General features: G+C 33.9%; 1 protein-coding gene across 1 annotated transcript in view; it reads left to right on the top strand.

Moving 5' to 3' along the window:
• LOC123672989 (peptide transporter family 1-like) overlaps nt 1-16,921 on the top strand; it is a 60,236-nt gene that overhangs the window by 5,525 nt on the left and 37,790 nt on the right. The gene's annotated exons all lie outside the window — the stretch shown is intronic.

Genomic DNA, 16,921 nt, shown 5'->3' with positions numbered 1-16,921 from the left:
CATTACTTAATTAGAATTTCTTTTTGGATTTTGTTGAGCCTTGGTATCCACGAAACTACCCAAGCGTATCAAGGTTCTTCTTTATGATGGATGAAAATTTCATAATATAATAATTAATGAACCAGGAGCATTGCAGCGTCTACCCATTGGCTCACATCGAGTGGACTGTTCCAGAAACAGAAGGTTTTTCCTAGCCATCCAAGATGAAGTGATTTCAACGAGAAACTACTGCAAACTTATGAAGTATCGAACTATCACTGATGATTGGTTTTGATAAGATTATCCAACGAACGAAAGTTTGCAGGAAAGAAAGACAGGAAGCATTGACACATTAGTCGAGATACATCAATAAGAATATTGCCAACTGTAACTTCAAAAATAAAAGCTAGTCCTCTTTTTATGTGAAACATTGAAAAATTGAAATGAAAATTAATTGTAAAACGAAAACGTGAAAATTTAAACATGACTAGCTTAGAAATCAACATAAATTAATTGTTATAGTGTAACAAAGCAATCATTAATATGTAGTATATATACACAGAACAAAATTGTCGTAGGTTGACTGGGTTGACTGTAACTTTCAGTTCTTCATATTAATACATGTAGGTAATTATATTCGATATTTCTTAGATACATGAATTTTTAATTAACTTTTTTTCACTCACAATGGGACATTGTGCCTCGTAGGTAATTTTTAACAATTTTATATTCTGAAAATAAGCGTTCAGCCTGAACATTAGAAATGATATTGAAGCCGTATAAAGGTTGTAATGGAAAACACTCAATTCATCCTGAAAATTTAAATTTGATTATTTCACTTGTAATATCTAATAACCATAATACCATAATATTTTTTATCTATCTAAATGCTGACGTTTCAAGTTCAGTTTCTGTTAAGGCGGCCACTCACGAGACTACCATGTTCAATCGTTCGGATAATTTTACAGTCGGGCAGCTCGGGACACGACCGCACGACTGTAAATCAGAGAATGAACTTGACTGCCCGACTGGAATCTCTTGGACGCTTGGCGTTCAAAGTCTCGAAAAAACGCTTCGTGAGTGGCAGGCTTTAGAGAATTGAGGTAAAATCGGGATATGACGAACGCTCGTTCATTCATGCGTATATTGCACTTTCGAAGACCACAAAACTGTATATAAAGATATATGTGTTCTCCAAGGATGCAATGGGAGGATTAATGAACAACTGCTATAATGCTTCTGACTTCACGTTGGTGCTTTTCATATTTTTTTCTACTATTTTTCTTGAATAAAATATAATAAGAATAAGTAGAGAAGTATAGTCTAAGCGACAAAGTACGGCAGACCACACATATTTTAGGGAAGCCTGAAATTCCTCGGTGAGTCTGTTGTACCTGCCGACCATGAATTGGGGGCTAGCTAAGTACGATTGCGGTGGCCTCAGCTACCATCAGGAGCGACAGGTGTGAAAAACTTAAAACTATTTTGAGAAAGCTGCCGTTTTGATATGTCAAATTTCAATTTTTGTAGTTATTCAAAAACGAAACGGTAGACGACTATCGTGGTGGTGAAATGGTGGCAGAAATTTTCAAAATAAATTTTTTTTTTCCAAAGTAGGTATTTTAGGAAACTTGAAATTCATATATATTATTTTTTGAAGTTTTGAAGGCAGACCGGTACGCCAGTTCCTTCGTCCTGACAGACAGAAGAATCTTTCCTCCCCCGCGAGTATAAAAATTCAGATTTTAGTTCAATAACTTTGGCCTCGGATAGAACAACTGTTTTCATGAAAAAAAGTTTATATGAACATATATCCTTACAGGCTTCATTTTAGAGATACATTTTTAGGTATTGATAATTTAATGTTTGTAATAAGGTCAGTGTCTCCGACTTACATTATCCAGTGCCCAGTGGCCTAGATATAAGGGTGTGATGATCCTTTGCCTATTGAAAATCAAAACCAATCTTTTTTCGAGAAATTTATCTTATTTCAGGAATCAACCGAGCTTTACTGAGAAAAGAGGTCTCATAAATTTTTTCATAGAATGTACCATTTTGGAGATAATCTAGTACAAAGCAAAAACTATTCATGAAAATCTGCGAAAATTGAGTTTTCAAATTTTCCCATTAGTGATCAATGAAAGTACAAAAATTGCCGTATAGTGCTGTCAGATTATTTCTGTTCTCTATTGTTTCACAGACACGATAATCAATTTTTTTCTTATGGACCCCCTATTGGTTCTCCTTATGGGGTGATAAAGAAAAAAATTATTCAATTCAACAATGTATCTCACTCTACAAAAATATCGAGTCCAGCTACGCAAATTTTAAATTCCTTTTTTTTTGTTCAAGTAGTATGCTGGTGCCAAAATTGTCAAATAACTTGTTACTTTGTTCAGTTGTTATGAGAAATCATCACTTGAGTTTTATAAAAACCTGCCACTTGATAATTCTGGCACCGGCCTACTACTTAAACGAAAAAATTTAGATGAAGTTCGAATTTTCGTAGCTGGACTCGATATTTTTGTAGAGTGTGATAAATTGTTGAATTGTATAATTTTTTTCTTTATCCTGCCATAAGGAGAACTAATATGGCGTCCATAAGAAAAAAATTGACTTTCGTGTCTCTGAAACAAAAGAAAACAGAAAAAGTCTAACGGCACCGCATTAGATTCTCTGTATCGAGTAATGGCTACAAACCGAATTTCGAATTTTCGAGTTTTATAGAAAAAAAAGAAAATCTCGATTTTTAGTTTTTTCGAGATATCTCGGGAACCATTGGAGATATTTTGGATCTGTTCACACCAACACACCCATTCTAAAATAACACAACGTTTTGTAATTTAAGCCATTCTTCATTTCTAACGGTTTTCGATATCCCTGTAGTGTCCTTCTAAATAGTTCTAACTCTGTGTACAAATTTTTCATTTTCTGATAGCGTTATATAATTTTATATAAAGAGTTTCATTTAATTCATTTATTCAACCTCGATATGGTTGAATGAATGAATTAAATAAAACTCTTTATATAAAATTATATAACGCTATCAGAAAATGAAAAATTTGTACACAGAGTTAGAACTATTTAGAGGGACACTACAGGGATATCGAAAACCGTTAGAAATGAAGAATGGCTTAAATTACAAAACGTTGTGTTATTTTAGAATGGGTGTGTTGGTGTGAACAGATCCAAAATATCTCCAATGGTTCCCGAGATATCTCGAAAAAACTAAAAATCGAGATTTTCTTTTTTTCTATAAAACTCGAAAATTCGAAATTCGGTTTGTAGCCATTACTCGATACAGAGAATCTAATGCGGTGCCGTTAGACTTTTTCTGTATATTTATAGTTGGTGTCATTATTTATTGAAAGACTTATTCAATAGTTATTTATATTCGATAGAATATGTAACTTTCCGCCATGAAAAGTAGAATCAATTATTTCGTCATTTCTCTGATAGGTATCTAAACATACATATAAACATAAAAAAATCAAATGCCTTACGTAGGTAGATAACATCCCAATTCAATTTTCAAGAAAGTTCAAGGAATGTTATAATGACTCTATACTTCCATAATATTGAAAATTATGAAACAAGATACACTTTGCAAATAATCATCGCAAAATTTATTCAAATTCTGTTTTTCGTATTTCTGAAAGATCGAGGTTATTGATTTACTTTTCATGAAGAATATTCGAATTGCATAAGAAGTTTATGTTTATACGAGTTCTATCCCACGCGGATATTTTTATAGAAAAGTGGATGAATTTGTGCTCGATTCTGCAGCATTAAGACCTTGAGCGAAAAACAAGTTTTAGGCTGACCGATCACTGGAGTTATATCATTATTTTCTTTTCGGTTATTTTGGCTCTGAGTGAAAGTAGACTGCACTGAAATCAATGATAGAATCACCTCAAATTAATCATTTTTTTCTTTATGTCTTTATTTACTTTATACACTCATATTGCCGCAAGGGCGTAGATTTTTTTTTTTTTGACGACATTGTACTCATATCTATAATGAGAGAAAAAGAGGTTTGATAACGAAGTTCGAACCAAATTACCCGAAATAATTTTTTTATCACCAATTCTATTGTTGTCTTATACTGGGTGTTCCCGAATTGAAATTACGAAGGAAATAAGAGATGACATGGATAATTTCAAAATTAAAATGGCCCATAAACATTAGCCCGCAAACGCATTGTTTTCGAGATACAAGGTGTTTCTTATAGTTCTACTTTTTTGTGATGCTTAACCAGTTCAACGAATCTTCAGTAATATCCACTACAGAGGTGGTAAATAAGTACCAAAACTTATAATTAATTTATTTATCACAGCTACCTTACTGAATCATTATAATAATTTGGAATTTCCTAAGAATTACTATAGAGAGCTGTTTGAATTTTTTGTCGAGATCGATTGCAGATACGACAAAACTACAACAAATCAAAAAGTGTAGTACTGAACCACAGTTTCTTTTTAAATTTTTCTAAACTACCAGTGGTTCACAAAAAAATAATTCTGGAGAAAAGAAGCGGGCACTCTTCCAGAAAAAAATCACCTTGTAGATTTGCATTCAAAATTAGGATATCACATGATGAAAACTTTAAATTGGAATATCTATGACAATTCAAAGAATATCTTTTGAAGGAAAGGTTCTATGAGAGAAAAACTTGAACTTTAACATTTGTATCTCAAAATCATAGCGTTTGTGGACTCATGTTATAGGACTTTTTTCTTGAAATGATCCGAGAAATCTGTCATTTTCATTTGCACCTCCAATTTAGGATCACCCTGTATATATAGTCAATTCAAAACTGATGTCTTCACAAATAAATTGCAATTTGAATATAACACAATAAATTGACAAATTTTCGATGTGAATTACTCAATTCAGTTCTTTGACAAATTAATACATATTGAAATTTTGTGACGAGAATGATGCAAAAAATCGAAAACAACGGTTAAGTGTATGCCGATGACGAATACAAAAATCACATATGGCAAATGAGAGGCGATGTCGAGAAAGCGGATAGATAAATGTAAAAAATAATAAACCTCGGACAAAAACGAGCTCGTAGTGCAATAAAAATTGAAAGCGATAATAAACTCATAAACCGTAAAGGGGTCCAATTTTTTACATACGTCTCGATTTCTAAGGAAATTAAAATGATTATTATTGGTTTATTTTATGGAGAAATTTTCGTTCTTTGTCTTTGCGAGATTTATGAAATTCTATATTTAGAAAATCTTGGGAAGGGGTAATTACCCCCAACACCTCCTCGTTTCTACGCCCTTGTATTGTCGGTATGAACACAATAACCTTACGTAGGTATCCAAAATACTGATAACGAAAATTCCTGAATTATCATTGTATCTCTCACGTCATCTAGTATTTCCCCGAAAAGCATTAAGTTAAGATCAACTAAGTACTAATCTACTGAATAGTAGCTTATTGATTTCAATTAACTAGTATCTACATCCATTTTACGTTTGATTTTTGATTAGATATTGATATAATACAGTGTGTGGATAAAGAAATGAACAAAATTCATAATTCGGTTATTGAATGTTCTGAAACAAAACGCCCGGACTGTTCAATTTTAGTTTTCAATCAACTACCTTATGCCATAAAAATTTTACTTATGACGTCATTCATTTTTACATAATGACGTCATATTTTCTTTTCAAGTGACTACCTCAATATTTTTTTACTAATTTATCTGATGGTACAACGAAGGTACGTACCTAAATGATGGTGTTATAATAACAATTTTGTTCAGAAAATTCACTGTAAGAAATATTGAACTCAAAAAACAAAAGAAATTTGGCGAAAATATTCGAATTGCTATGCGTCATCCATTTGGAACTGACCGATATAAGAGTAAAATAACAAAATATAAAATAATGTTTGCACTAATTATCGTTATGACTTCTGTAGTTCTGTATCATATTTGGGGATAAAACGAAACTCTTAAATTTACCTCTTAAAAACAACATTGCTGTGAGAGTGCGATGGAGGCGCAAGTTTGCAATTTCAAGCGAATTAATTTTCATGTTAAAAAAATGGCACATAGAATTTTCAATAACAAATAGAAATTTTAGACTACCTTGGTAGCGCAGTGGATTGATAGTCGACTGTGGTGCCGAAGGTACCGGGTTCGAATGCTGACTAGGTCATGGATGTTGTGTATGTATGGTGATGGTTGATGAATTTGATAGAATATAAATATAAATTTGGATGATGACTGGATGGTGATTCACTAAGAAAGAAAAACTAAAATAAAAAAAAATTGAAATTTTAATAAAGGTTGGATAAGGTAATTACCTTCTAGCTAATTAGCTAGAAACACATAAAGAGGCACGTGAATTATTCAACCAAGAACATCCTGACATATTCCCCATCAGAATATTTGGTATCAATGAGATGGGGCTGCTCCTCGCGTTGGAATAAACTTTTTTCAATATCTTGACGCCACATTTCCTGGAAGATGAATAGGACGTCGATGACCTGTTGAGAAGTTACCGCGTTCCTCTGACTTACCCTCCTCAGAATTTTTTATGGGGCCATTTAAAATCAAAAGTTCATATCAATAGGCAAAATAATTTAGAAAAGTTACGACAAAGAATTCGCGCTGAAGTGGAGCAGATCACTCCTTGAGCGAAGTGTACAGAGTGTACCAAATTCAATGCTCACTGAAAGCCTCTCGAAAAGTAACAGACTTCTCCTTTTCGAAATAATAAGAAATCAGATTGTAAACATCTTGATTCGTTCTCAAGTTACAGGACGTGTTTGAAAAATGACTTTTTCAAATATTTCGCTTTATCATGGTTTCTGTTCGAGATATTCGACTAATTCTAAAATTGAATGATTTTGCCTTTTCGAAGTGGGGAAATCCCCCACCACTATGTAGTTACCCTAATGCATTTTACTCTATATCCCTGAATCAGTGATTATTGATCATTGTTTGCAACCGATGTTGGTCCGAATTCCAAATCAATTTTTCAAGAATTTTTAAATCCTTAACTATTCAAAAGTAAGGATAAAATATGGTTAAGAATATCCTATACTACTAATATTTATTTTAATTTTATGCCTAAAGAAACAAATCAATTCGCAATAATAGTCCATTGTTCAAACCCCATAGCTGCATATAAAGAATAAAGTTACTGAACATTATTGAAAGAGTTACCTACTTAGTATTATGCAGATAAATAAAGAAATAAACTAATAACAACAAAATTTCAGTAAAAAAAAGCGTCTGAACTGAATTTTCCATTTATACATATAATCCCAATATTTTTAATCTTCTGTTGGAGGATTTCCCTAAGTATAATTATGGTGATAACGTCATCCATTTATCAACAAAAATAGTATATAGTATAGACTCGATAAGAACTGCGGTTGAGAGATAATCGTTATCAAATTTATTCATAATTCATCCATATCTTATAATTTGGAAAATTGATCGATATCAGCATATGCATGGATGCATTCTTCATGTTCGAGAGATGTTTTACTATGTAATTCTAATACACTTCTTTCAGATGCAATCTACACTCAAAAAAGCCCTCCAATTATTTATTACCGCTTGAGGCATCATAATGCATATTTTGGATAATTTGGTGTATAATTTATAAGGAATTCTAGTGCATTATTTTCTCCTGTACTCAGTCACAACACAATCGACCTATTATTATTATTGAGGTAGATTACTGAACATGAGCTGTGCGGAATTGACGGTTTTATAAATTGATGGGTTGTTGGTTCAATTTAATCTTTTTCAGTCTGTTCTTATAGAAATGTATCGGAAGTGTAGCATGTTTTTTTGCTGATTTTTTTGTAGAATTCTCAATTCGACCAAAATATTTCAATGAATATTACACTAATTAATAGCATTCTAATTTGATGAAATCGAAACCAGAACATTTTTTCAAAAATGATAGTATGGTTTAGTTGGGAGTTTAGTAGAGCTCTTCATAGTTATTGCGAACAAAATTCAAAACTTCTGTGAGCGCTGTATTCGAAAAAGAGTGTACCAATATCTAAGTATATATAAAACCGCTTGCACATATACGTCAAACTATAAACGTAAAATCACAGCCCAAACGGGACCATCTAGAGCAAAAATGACAAGAATAAGACCCCCCTCAAAATCGTCTGGAGATCCCGGGAAAAATCCCAAACCTTCGATTCTCCCCGCGGTTTTCGAGTATACGGGGTGTTTCGGATCATTTTGACATTTCAAGTCCCATATTTCTGTGGTATCTGTGGACAATTTGGCTGTCAGTGTCATGTTAATAATAAATATTCCATTTCGATATATGAAATTTCTTGAAAAAGTTTGCAGTTTCCAAAATTGTTATTCAATATTTAAATACATGCCGACAGATAAAATGCAAAGTCTTCGGCGAATCGAAAATTCGATAGATATTTGTCAAAATTTGCAAATGAACATTGATATCATCATCGAATGCATTTTCCTCAACTCAGGTTCGTTTGAAGGGTTTGTATTATTTGGAATTAATTGGTTGAATGTTACTTTATTTCAGGAATTTTTCGTTTATTTTCCACAAACTATAAAACTACATTCCCTTTCGTGAGAATTTGAATTTATTGCGACAGAAGATGGAACTACCAAAGAGAACAGAAGCTTCATTCATCAATTCAGTCTTGGATTGGAGTAAAAGTTATGCTACTATGAAACAGTATTAAACAGATAGAAAAACTCCTTATAGATAATTCACAATTGGCATTATTACTGGAAAAAAAGAGCCAAGTTAGTCAGATAACAGTCAAAAGTTTCCATGTGTTTTTTGAATATCTAAAATATACACTTTTACGACAGAGGAGTGCAAAAATATAAGTGACCACTCCGTTTTTGAAGAATTTGAGTGCAGTGCTGTTGAATTTATAATGAATAAGTCAAATCTTTCATACTAATAATTTCAACTATATATACCCTGTTATATTATTTTCCGCTCAACTGAAACATGTATTAATAAACCTTGGAAATTAGAGACTCTCAAACTTATAACCTGATTTCTCAAAAAGGTTTCACCAAGATAAGATATTATAGGTAATTGCTTATGAGGTAACATAGGCCATGGGTATTTGAAAGGCAAGTCTATTCATTATGTCTCTTTTTAGTTCGTTTATTATAGCTATACTGAATATTTCTAAAAATAACATTCACTTTAGATGTGAATTAATTAAATTTGGACTTATGCATCATATCATATATGACTATGAAATTGAGAAAGACATATTCTTCTAAATTCCATTATAAGTCTTCTGAATAGTACTTTGAAGATATTGATTTCAATAACGTATGGAATATATCAGTTGAAATACTAGTCAAAATGTTACGACAGAAATAAATTTTGAAGGATCATTCAGTATATGAAGAATTTTAACATGGCAGTCACTTTCGAAATTGGTATCAATTTTCCAGCAATTCAATGAAGGTATAAAATACTTTAAAAAGCAACTATTTATTGAAAATTTCCATTTCATGAATGATCAAATTTGTATAATGTAGATACCTACCTATTTGTTCACTAAAGTTTCCAATCTTTTAATCGTTATAGGAATAGTGCTATATGGCCATTTCATCGAACCCACTAATATGGGTCAATAGTATTGACCGATACAATTTTAGTACCGATTTCAAATACTCAGTTCCTTTTGACTGAAGTAAAATTTGAACAATGATCTTTGTATCTTGAAATGAGTTTTGCACTTTTCCAGTGTTCAACAATGAGATAATTATTAAATTGACTCAAGAAATTAACAGAGTATGCTATATCAGGACTAGTTAATACTGCTAAAGATGTTAATAAACCTATTAATTTCTTATATGGTTCATCATTACAACTCTTTTTTGTTGAATCAAAATTCAATTTAGTTTTCACATGTTCACAATCAGACATGTTGAATTATTGCAATACATATTTGAAGAATATAATCGATAGCTTTACTACCTTTTCCATAATTTCTAGTAATATTGATCCCTAATAATTTTTTAGCTTCCCCTAATTTCTTTTTCATAAAATTTTCTATCAGAAAATTCATTCAGAATTAACATTAGTTAAAACAAAAAAATCATCCACGTACAATGCACTAATAGTAAGCCAGTTATTTTTTGATTTATGTAAATACTATGATCAAAATTGTTGATCTTTTGAAACTTATATCTATCAAAATTTTATTTACTATATAGGACATAAATTGCCCTGTTTAATTCACTTCTGAGTAAAACCCAGAGCCACAAGTCTCGTTCTATAACATAGCATCAATACAATCTTCAGATACTAAAAAACTCCTTAGTTCCTCAGGAATTTCCAATAGGTTCTTCAAATTGTTGCAATTATATTGTATTTCTTCACAAAATATGGAATAGAAGAATAATTTGCTGCTCAACTGAAAAATGTATTGATAAACCTTGGAAATGAGGGACTTCTTATAACCTGATTTCTCAGATATGGGTATCCGAAAGGTAGATCTATTATTCATTCTGCCTCTTTTCAGTTTGTTTATTACAGCTATACTGAATATTCCTAAAACAAAATCTCACTGTAGGTCTTTTCATAGATCTTATCGAACGATTATGTAAATTCAATATTTGTCAAAACTGAAAATAAACATTGAATGCAATTTCTTTATTTCAGGTAGTATTTCTATTAATGAGTCAATGGAATGAATGTAACTTCATTTTATGGCTCACAAGTAAATATCCAATGGAATGATAGCCCTTAAAATATATCTATTATTCATTTTGAATTGACTTACAAGAATATCAATATTTGTCAATTTTTCCCACCCAATCATCAATTAAATTTGGACTTATGCATCATACATGTCTCTATAAAGAAGAAATGTGCTAATTTAAAATCTTAATGTTGGGATTATATTATTATTCAATATTCTCTAAAAATTTTTTACAAACCTATAAGCATGAATAACTTTCTTGAAAGACTGACGCTCACATTTTGATTATTCATTTCTCCCAAATTCTTCAAAGAAAGAAATTGCCATTTCTGGAAAAATGAGATCTGAGAATTTGGTTGATATCGGTTATTTTTTATTCATTATTAAAGAATACAATATACGATTTATATTCGAACAAAATTTTGAGACATGCGTCTGAGTTTGACTGACAATTATGGTCATAGAGAAATCTTTGTTTATGGTTATGACTGCGTTCGGCAAATCCACACTAGGGATGGGCAAAGGTCAGAAAACTATCGATATCTATATATTGTATCGATATTTTCAGACACTATCGAAATGTATCGAAATATGTAAGAGTAAAATATCGATATATATCGCTATGGTATTTTGGTGTGAGAAAATTCTGTTGATTTGAATAAAGTTTTTCTATCATAGAGGATAATAATAAGATTCAGTGGAAAACGACATATTTAGTAGTTTGCTTTCATTTTTATGGAGTATTTTGTCGTCCTGAACATTTATAGGGACATTGATGTTGACGAGGACGCTGTGATTACAAGGTTTTCAAAGGGTTCAAAGTTTTAAAGACCAAATTAGATTTTGTGATGTAGTTGCCAATTGTCTTCTTTTTTTCATATTAAACAATCTAATTTTTTTTAAATTTCTACCCGAATGGTTAAAACCCTGATTAGTAAATAATGCTATTATAATACAACAAATACATAAGGGTACAACTTTTTTTTGCGAAATTCGAGGCTTTATTGTAAAAAACTGGTTATACATTTATAACTCAAAGTATTGCCCATCGCTGGTCACTACTTTCTCCCATCTTTCGGACAGCGTACGAATTGAAAAAACTGGTCATCTTTTGAAGCGATCCACGAATCGATTCAAGTTTTTCTTCTTCATAAGATCGGAAGTGTTGGTCAGCCAGGCCATGTGCTATTGATTGAAACAAGTGATAGTCCGTGGGAGCAACGTCTGGAGAATACGTCGGGTAGGGTTGTGGGATAGGAATTCCCATTTTAACGTTTCCAAGTATATCTTGACTACTTTCGCAACATGGGGTCGAACATTGTCATGCAGTAAAATCAATTCATCTTCTCTCTCGTTGTATTGCGACGGTTTGTTTTTCAATGCTCGGTACAAACGCATTAATTGCGTTCGATAAAGATCGCCTGTAATTCTTTCAGTCATAATACACTACGCCGAGCTGGTAATATAATAATATAATAATAATAATAATAATGGTCCCACCAAATACTGAGCATGACCTTAGAACCGTGAATATTCGGTTTGGCCGTCGATGTGGAAGCATTGTCAGGATATCCTCATGATTTTATGCGCTTGGGATTATCGTAATGAACCCATTTTTCGTCTCCAGTCCCAATCCGATGCAGAAACCCCTTCCGTCTTTGTCTTGCAAGCAGCTGTTCACAAGTAAATAAACGTCTTTCAAACACCTCGCGGCTTCAACTCGTACCGCACCCAATTTCCTTGTTTCTGTGTCATTCCTATGACATTCAGGCGTTTTGAAATGGCTTTTAGTGTCACTCCTATTGATCCTACAATTATTGTTGCGTTTGACATGAGTCTTGATCAATTATTGCCTCCAATTCTGCATCTTCAAAAAACTTCTCTCTTCCACCGCGATGCTGGTCATCGACATCAAAATCACCATTCTTGAAGCGTTGAAACCACTCATCTATTCCTTAATTTATTTAATCAAACGGAACAAGCCATTTTACAGATGTACCAGAAAATAACTGAACCTAGACATAAACAATATCGTTGGTACGTTCTTCCACCAATATCGTTCTCACTATAGGTATTTGAAAGCATTCGATGAACCTCAGCCGCGGATTTTTTCATATTTTAATAGAAAATTGAAACTTCCGCAAATGACGAGAATTTGGCTCGTAAGCTAACATGGTTAATCGTGAATAACTTTAAGATGCAGACACAAATCGGCTAACATGTCAATGGCGTTATGTTCACAAATACCTAAACTTATTGTATGACATCTACGATATATTTATTTCTACTACCACTTACCGTTACAGCCATCTATTGCAAAACGGCGGACGCAAAGTTGTACGCCTTATATAAATATTCATATGAATATCTAAATATGAATATTTTTGAGAGGTAAGGCTTGATATCGGTATAATCTGGGATTTGGTCCCAAAGAAATACTCGAAGCCCATAACGGCGAACCCCCTCAAAATTTAAGGCTAGGACCGCCCTTGATTTGTCGTCATGGAAAGTTATTTGCATCAAATATTTTCATGTGAGCAAGGGCCAAACGGTATGTTCTAGGAAAAAAAATCATATAGAATTCCACCCTAGAATCAGCATAGTATACCGAGTGAATCGTCTGAAATCAGCTAACGATACAAGGTTTCCGAAAAAAATCTTTTATTTTCTAGAGGGATACCCAGTGAAGGATCTACCGGCATAGTGACGGGGTCCAAGGGGCGGAGCCCCTTCGGCGAGCAGAGCGAGTTTTTTTAATAGAATCCATCGGTGTCATAATTAATTTTTTATTGCCCTAGATTAGACAATTTCTATAACAGATAAAATCGCTTGAGTTTTTTTTTCAAAAATATATAATATGATATATAAACTTCTTATGAAACTATAAAATCATCAAAAGTTTCAGTTTCACATGACAAATCAATCAAGTGCCTATCTATAATAATCTGTGAACTTCAGATAATTAATATATTCGGTGGCAACCAAGGTCTGCGGATTTAACATCGTTAGATTTTTTGAGAATGTTGAAAAAATCTAATGGTGGACACAGACTATATTGATTATCTAAAGTTCTCTAGGCCTTTTTCTCTGCTACTAAGCTGAAAGGAAGGATTCTTTGGCCCATGCCAACAGAAGGTCCATATTCTTGTTCAGCTGAGCGATATGAGCAAGATAAAGCTTCCACTATATTTACACATTCGGATGCAGAATCCATTGAGCATTCAGAAAATATTATGAGGTATATTTTGCAAGAAAAAATTTTCTGTTTTCTAAAAAACCAGAAGTTTAAATCAAAAATCGATTGGTGAGGAACTGTCTCAAGACCATTTTATTTTGAAAACCAGTCAAATCTGCAAAAAATTTCGTTTTTAAAACGGTTTTTTTCTCAATAACTTTCCATGCCTTGCTTCGATAGTTCTTCCAATGAGCTAGAGAAGAGCTCTGAACGTTTTTTTTTTTGTTAAAGCAGGGGGAATCCATTTACGGACGAACCTTATCCAAAGGAACAAGTGTGAGGGTCCTGGCTCATCAAGACCGAGAATACTCACTAAACCTAACCTGCTGCTTCTTAGGTTTCGGGCATAAAGCCTATAAACCATTTATCTCTTAGTCGGATAAATTTCTACTTGCACACTATTGCGCTGTGTTATTCGGGAGTCCTTTTTATTCGGATTGTTTCTTCAATTTGATGTGTTTTCTTGAGTTTCCTATATATTAAGGGCATCGTTTCGCAATAGATCCCTGAGTCTTTTGCGGTATATTCTCATTATTCTTGCATCTTCGGCAGGGTCGTAATCAATTAATCTTCTCAATTCTTCGTTGGGATGTTCTATCAATTTTTCGAATTTTTTTCGGCTTTTTTCTTCATGAAGTCAGTTATTCTGTCCCATTTTAGGTCTCTGTGGATTTGGATGTTTCTAACAAACCAAGGGGCAACTTGAATTGTTGATTGAATTGTCTTGATGTGGTTCTTTGCCGCGTATCCCCAAGCCACTGAGCCGTACGTGAGTTGGGGTCTGGCAACGGCTTTAATTATCCTGAGTTTGGTGTTTATGTCCATTCGGATTCTTCTTCCGATGATTGGGTATAGACGGTTCATCGCTTTGTTGGTTTTATCCACCGCATACTTAACATGTTGTTTCCACGTTAGACCCGTATCCATGATCACACCTAGGTATTTTGCTTATTTTTGCCATTCAACTTCGTTGCCGTCAATTGATAATTTTTCCTCCAGGATAGCTTGGCTTTTCTGTCCATTTATTTCAATCTTACATTTAATGCACCATTTGGTTATTTCATCTGCTGCTTCTTGTAATCGTTGGTGTATGATATTTGCTCTTCTGTGTTTGACTGCTATTCCTGTGTCATCCGCATAAAGGGCAAGCAAATTTCTCGGATTCCTTGGTATATCATGGATGTATATATTATACAGGAGAGGTTCTAATACTGAGCCTGCTTCTAAGTGTCTTAGCGTTGATTTTTCATCTTCTAATTTAACGTGGAAATTTCTGTCCCTTATGTAATTTCTGATGATTCGGCACATCTTAATTGAGTATCCTACTGTTCGCATCTTATAGGCTAGTCCTTCCTGCCATACTCTGTCAAATGCTCTTGTTACATCTAGTAGAAGCAGTCCAGTAGCTTGTTTGTTTTGAAAGCCCTGGGTGATATACTCTGTTAGTCGGAGAAGTTGTTGAATGTTTATCTCTGAATCCGAATTGAGCTTGAATTCTCTACAACCTTTGTAACTTGCTGGGTGTCCAGTTTCGCCACATAGTGCACATGTAGCATTCCTTTCTTCGTCCTTCCTGGTTAGAGTGCACTCTTGGCTTCTGTGATTTCCTGAGCATTTCACGCATCTCCATGGAAAAGTGCACTTATTCTGTGCATGTCCGTATCTCTGGCATCGATGGTATTGCCCCGGTCCTGCTGTCTTCTTTTTCGGTTCTATTACAATACAAAGATTGTAAAGCTTCGTGATTGTGAAAATTTCTCTTTTTTGGGTTTTAACCAGAGATAGGGGCATTTTCTTCTTTGTTTGATTTGAAGTCATTTGAGTGACTTCGGCATCTTGAATCCCTTGATTATGCAGATCTTCTCGGATTATATCTATATCGGCATCAAGAGGGAGATGCCGAATAACAGCATAAACTTTCTTCTCATCTTCTGTTTGGAAGATATATTATTCCTTACCGCGTTGGTCAAGGAATCTTATTATTCTTCTGTAGTCATCTTCAGACGACGCGAGGATTTTAATTCCGTCTCTCACCACTGTAGCGCGGTTGTAGTTCAATTTCTGGGAGTGAAGCTCCTTTGAAATTTGAGTCCAATCTGATTTCCCCATCATCGTGATTGGCGGTATTCTAACCTTCTAACCTTCTTGACGGGAGTTTCCTCTCTTGTCTCGGTCGACGAAGAACTATCTTGTCTAGCTCGTTTCATAGGGGGGGGGTGGGGTGCATCGCGGGTACAATCAACTTGGCGGGTGTTAATATGTTAGCGGTTTGGGTTTTTCGACGCGTTCCGCCCAGTTTCGGAAAATCTGGGCTAACTTTTGGCACGGCTCCTTTCTTCACAGCAACGGAATATGATGCGACCTCAGCATCGGTTGTGGGGGTTATTGGCATTTGGGCAACAGTCTGGGAAGTACCTGGGCTGAGGAGTTCCCGAAGAGATTTTATCTCAAGAACGAGATTTGAGATGGTTTGCGTCATCTCATTAACTTGACGATGTAATTTTTCATTTTCACGTTTGAAAATCGACATCTCATCCAATTTTGATTGGAGTCTCGCATTCTCGCGTCGGACTGCATTCATCTCCTGGAACACAGGATCCGGATCTTGATCCAACTCCATATCGAATCCTTCGTCCGAGTGATCGGACATATTATTAACAAAATACACAGTACTGAAAAGTACTCTCAACTACATACACAGTACTGAAAAGTACTAAAACAAAAAACTTTGAGCCGTAATGGCCACGTTTTCGCTCTCTGACCACGTGTTCACTCTCTCACTCTTTGCGCAACCTTCACTCTACAACGTCTACCACTCGATTGTATTGAGTTGACTAGCTCTGAACGCCAGGCGAACGACTCTTCATTTAATTTTTGGATTCTACCCAATGCAGAACATAAACTATGACAATTTCAGGCGGGTTGAATTTTATCTTCCTTCAACGTTTCGAAAAGTTTTTCATTGAAAATTATAAACCAATAAAACTAAGTACCTAC

This window comes from Harmonia axyridis, chromosome 2 (assembly GCF_914767665.1).
Source record: "Harmonia axyridis chromosome 2, icHarAxyr1.1, whole genome shotgun sequence".
Classification (NCBI taxonomy): domain Eukaryota; kingdom Metazoa; phylum Arthropoda; class Insecta; order Coleoptera; family Coccinellidae; genus Harmonia; species Harmonia axyridis.
The sequence above is the reverse complement of the archived record's forward strand: the minus strand, read 5'-3'. Positions and strand labels throughout refer to the sequence as shown.